We start from the raw sequence: 5979 nt of genomic DNA, 5'->3' as shown, positions 1-5979 counted from the left end.
TTATAGGGGTAATATCCAGAATTTGAGTACCAAGTCTCTCTGTATTTAATAACATTGCATTCCCCATTACAATATAATTCTTCTTATTTTTTTAATTTTTGGGTAGTGGAAATTTTATAATATATTGTAAAAAGAAAATGAGTAATTTTCTTACTTTTATTATTGAAGTGATAGAAAGTAAATGACAACAAAACTGTCCAGTATCAGTGATCAAAAGACACCAAATATATTTGTCAAGATATGTCTTTAGTTTTTTAAGGATTCTGTGAAAACACAGGTTTTTCTGCTGCCAGGAATTGACCTTAAAGGTGACAAAGTGAATCAAAGGCATTTTAAATATAAATAATTTTCAAATTATCAAGTTAACGTCTTCAGTCTTTTCATAAGAATAATCATTATGGTCCATATAAATCTTATTTTGGATAAACATAAACAAACAAAACCAAATAATGGAATGGAGTGACCACTCAGTGAGCAAATTGCACATTACACAAGCATGAGTATATTTATTCAATCTCAAGTACCCATGTAAAAATAAAATAGATGTAGTGATATATGGATGAACAGCTTTCTTAGTCTAGGTAGCTCCAGGACAAGTGAGAGAGACTCTACCTAAAAAAAAAAAAAATGATAGAAAGTATTTGAGGTATGATATCTGAGGCTGAACAGTCCATTTCCTAGAGCATGCACACATTTATGTGTACCACAACACACACACACACACACCTCATACACATGAACACAAGTACAAACTTAATGAATGAATGAATGAATGAATAAAATGTATGAGATTATTAATGCAAATGAGAATATATTATCATATATAGGTGTATATATATATATGTATATATACGTGGATATACATATACACACGTATACATATATATATGTATATATACATACACACACACACATATAGTTGGGCTTGAACACGTCTTCATGCTTGCATGACATGTATAACATATAAAATGTAATAACATATGATGATACATTTAATATATATGAATACATGTATAAAATATACAATAATATAATCAATATTTTATGTATATATGTATGTGTGCAAATATAAATATATAGATATTGCATTGAATTCCCCTAAAGAGAAATGTTATTCCACCTTAAAAACACTTCCCGTGTCCATCTGCACCCAGAGGTGATCCTGTTACACAGTTCCTGTTGCTAATCCTGTGCTACAACTCTCCATACCCAAATACTGCTGGGGAGAGCTTCGCTCCCAGGAGTGCTGACATGCCTGTGAGCACTGGTAATGCTACCAATTCTGCTCAGAGGGACCCGCCCAGAGCCCTTGGACACAAGAACTGAAGAGAAGCATGGGAGAGTGCCCCTCCAGTTTCCATCTGAGCTAATTCTGTGCCATAGTGCCTGGAGCTGAATCTGTGCCACACTTCTCCATACCCAAGTTTCACCTGGAAAGATATGGTTTCCCAGAAGTACTGATACACACATAGGCTTGCAGGAGGGACAAGCCAATGTCAGAGACAGCAACACCAGCTAACACCATAGATAACCAGATGGCATGAAGCAGAGGCAAGAACATAAGCAACAGAAACCAAGTCTACTTGGCATCATCAGAACCCAAATCTCTCAATGCAGGGAGCCCTTGATACCCCAATGCACCAGAAAAGCCAGACTCTGATTTAAAATCACAACTCATGATAATGGCAGAAGTCTTTAAGAAGGACATAAAAAACATACCTTTAAAGAAATACAGGAGAACTCTCTAGCTCCAGCACCATAGCCACCATGAATGAGACAGTAACCATCCAGATCAGGAAGTTCATGGCAAACTGTCTGCTTCAAAGGAAACAGATGGTCATTGATGTCCTTCATCCTGGGAAGGCAACAGTACCAATGACAGAAATTCGGGAAAAACTGGCCAAAATGTACAAAACCACACCAGATGTCATCTTTGTATTTAGATCCAGAACCAAGTTCAGTGGAGGCAAGACAACTGGCTTTGGCATGATCTATGACTCTTTAGATTATGCAAAGAAGAATGAGGCTAAACACAGACTTCCAAGACATGGCCTTTATGAGAAGAAAAGGAGCTGATGAAAACAGCGAAAGGAACACAAGAACAGAATGAAGTGGGTCAGAGGTACTGCAAAGGCCAATGTTGGAGCTGGCAAAGAGCCAAAGTATTAGATCTGTGGTGACTTGATGCTCTGCTGTGATGTGCATATTTCTGAGAGGACAAATAAACAAACACTTCTCCAAGAAACAAAAAGAAGGAAAGGAAAGGAAGGGAAGGGAAGGGAAGGGAAGGGAAGGGAAGGGAAGGGAAGGGAAGGGAAGGGAAGGGAAGGGAAGGGAAGGGAAGGGAAGGGAAGGGAAGAGAACGGAACGGAATGGAATGGAACGGAACAGAACGAAAGGAATAAATAAATACAGGAGAAGACAGATAAACAGGTAGAAGCCCTTAAAGAGGAAATGTGAAAACCCTTAGAGAATTATAGGAAAACAGAACAAAACAGGTAAAGGAATTGAAAAAAAATCCATTCAGGATAGAAAAATGGAGAGAGAATCAATAAAGAAATCACAAATCGATACAACCCTGGAGATGGAAAGTCTAGGAAAGAGATCAGGAGTCATAGATGCAAGCATCACCAAGAGAATACAAGAGATAGAAGAAAGAATCTCAGGTGCAGAAGATACCATAGAAAACATTGACACAACAAAGTAAATGCAAATACAAAAAGCTCCTAATCCAAAGCATCCAGGAAATCCAAGACAAAATAAGAAGAAAATTTATCTAACCTAAAGAAACAGATGCCCATCACTATTCAAGAAGCCTACAGAGCTCCAAACAGATTGAACCAGAAAAGAAATTCCTCCTGTCACATAATAGTCAAAACACCAAATTCAGAAAACAAAGAATGAATATTAAAAGCAGTGAAGGAAAAAGGTCAAGTAACATATGAAGGCAGACCTATCAGAATTACAAAAAAGTTCTCACCAGAGACTATGAAATCTAGAAGATCTTGATAATATCTCATACAGACCCTAAGTGAACCCAATTGCCAGCCCAGGCTACTATACCCAGCAAAACTCTCAGTTACCATAGAAGGAGAAACTAATATATTCTGTGACAGAAAATAATTTCCGCATATCCAGCCCTACAAAGGATAATAGATGGAAAATTCCAACATAAGGAGGGAAACTGCACCATAGAAAAAGCAAGAAAGTAATCTCTGGCAAGAAACCCAAAAGAAGATAGGCACAGAAACATAATTCAACCTCTAACAACAAAAATAAAAGAAAGCACCAATCACCATTCCTTAATATCTCTTAAAATCTATGGACATAATTCCCTAATAAAAAGATGTAGACTAACAGACTGGATATGTAAATGGGACCCAGAATTAGGCTGCATACAGGAAATGGACCTCAATATCAAAGACAAACATTTCTCAGAGTAAAAGTATGGAAAATTATTTTCCAAGCAAATGATCCCAAGAAACAAACTGAGTAGCCATTGTAATATCGAATAAAATAGTCTTTCAATCAAGAGTTATCTAAAATGTTAAGGAACACACTTCATACTCATCAAAAGAAAAATCTACCAAGAAAAACTCTCAATTCTGAACATCTATGCTCCAAATTCATGGGTACCCACATTTTTTTTTGTTTTTGTTTGTTTGTTTGTTTGTTTTGTTTTGTTTTGTTTTGTTTTTGTTTTTTGGGTTTTTTTGGTTTTTTTTGTTTGTTTGTTTGTTTTGGTTTTTTTTTTTTTTTTTTTGAGACAGGGTTTCTTTGTATAGCCCAGAGTGTTCTAGAACTCACTTTATTGACCAGGCTGGACTCAAACTAAAAAAATCCACCTGTCTCTGCCTCCCGAGTGCTGGGATTAAAGGTGTGTGCTACCATGCCTGGCTGGCACCCACATTCATAACAGAAACTTTATTAAAGCTCAAAGCACACATTGTACCTCACACAATAATATTGGGAGACTTCAATATGTCACTCTCATCATGGACATTTCATAGAAACAGAAACTCAACAGAGACACAGTGGAAACTAACAGAAGTTATGGACCAAATGGATTTAACTTATACTTACAGAGCATTTCACCCTAAAACAAAAGAATATAACTTCTTCTCAGCACCTCATGGTACCTTTTCAAAAAATGACCATATAATTGGTCACAAAACAGACCTCAAAAAATATAAGAATGTTGAAATAATCTCATACATCCTATCAGATTACAACAGAGTGAGACTGGTCTTCAATAACAACAAAAACAACTGAAAGCCCACTTACTGAAGGAAGCTGAACAAAGATCTAGTGATAACTTGGTCAAGAAAGAAATTAAACACATTTTAGAATTTAATAAAAAGAAGCCACAATATACCCAAAGTTATGGGACACAATGAAAGCAGTGCCAAAAGGAAACTCAGAGCTCTGGGTACCTCAAAAATGAAACCAGAGAGAACATACACGAGCAGCTTAACAGCAAGCCTGCTATCTCTAGAACAAAATGAAGCAAATACAACAAAGAGGAGTATATGGCAGGAAAGAATCAAACTCAGGGATGAAATCAACCCAGTAGAAACAAAAAGAGCTATACAAAACATTCACAAATCCAGGAGCTGGTTCTTTGAGAAAATAAAATGATAGATAAACCCTTTGCCAGACTATGCAGAGAGCACAGAGACAGTATTCAAATTACCAAAATCTGAAATGAAAAGGGAGATATAACAATGGAAACTGAGTAAATTCGAAAAAATCATCAGATCCAACTACAGAGGCCTATACTCAACAAAAATATAAAAATCTGGATGAAATGGACAATTTTCTAGACAGATACCAAATACAAAATTTAAATCAGGATCAGATAAACCATCTAAACAGTCCCATAACCACTAAAGAAATAGAAGCAGTCATTAAAAGTATTCCAATCAAAAAAGTCTAAGACTAGATGGGTTTAATGCAGAGTTCTATTAGACCTTCAAAGAAGACCTTGTACCAATACTCTTCAAATTATTCTACAAAATAGGAACAGAAAGAATACTATCCAATTTGTTCTATGAAACCACAGTTACACTGATACCAAAACCACACAAAGACCCAACAAAGAAAGAGAACTTCACACAAATTTCCCTTATGAATATCAATGCAAAAATACTCAATAAAATTCATGCAAACTGAATCCAAGAACACATCAAAACGATCATCTGTCATGTTCAAGTAGACTTCATCCCAGGGATAGTTCAATATAAGGAAATCCACCAAAGTAATCCACTACATAAACAAACTCAAAGAAAAAATCACATGATCATTTTATTAGATGCTGAAAAAGCATTTGACAATATTCAACATACATTTATATTAAAAGTCTTAAAAAGATCAGGAATTCAAGGCCCATAACTAAACATAATAAAAGCAATATATAGCAAACCAGTAGTCAACATCAAACTAAATGGAGAGAAACTTGAAGCAATCCCACTAAAATCAGGGACGATACATGGATGCCCACTCTCTCCTTATCTATTCAATATAGTACTTTACGTTCTAGCTAGAGTAATTATACAACAAACAGGTCAAAGGATACAAATTGGAAAGGAAGAAGTCAAAATATCACTACTTGCAGATGATGTGATAGTATTTTTAAGTGACCCCAAAAATTCTACCAGAGAACTCCTAAACCTGATAAATAACTTCACCAATGTGGCTCTATACAAAATCAACACAAATAAATCAGTTCCCTTCTTATACTCCAAGTATAAGCAGGCTAAGAAAGAAATTAGGGAAACAGCACCCTTCACAACAATCATAAACAGTTTAATTTTAATGTGACTCTAACCAAACAAATAAAAGATCAGTATGACAAGAGCATCAAGTCTCTAAGAAAGAAATCAAATAATATCTCAGGAGATGGACACATCTCCAGTGTTGATTGGCAGGATTAATGTAATAAAAATGGCCATCTTGCGTAAATCAATCTACAGATTCAAT

The 5979-nt window shown here is 35.5% G+C and overlaps 1 pseudogene; it reads left to right on the top strand.

Annotated features, from left to right (window-relative positions):
* Nucleotides 1-1767: 1767 nt before the first annotated feature.
* On the top strand, nt 1768-2076 carry LOC110312300 (small ribosomal subunit protein eS24 pseudogene; annotated as a pseudogene).
* Nucleotides 2077-5979: the final 3903 nt, after the last annotated feature.

This window comes from Mus caroli, unplaced genomic scaffold (genome assembly GCF_978045245.1).
Source record: "Mus caroli unplaced genomic scaffold, Mus_caroli_1 scaffold_18, whole genome shotgun sequence".
NCBI lineage: Eukaryota > Metazoa > Chordata > Mammalia > Rodentia > Muridae > Mus > Mus caroli.
The sequence above is the reverse complement of the archived record's forward strand: the minus strand, read 5'-3'. Positions and strand labels throughout refer to the sequence as shown.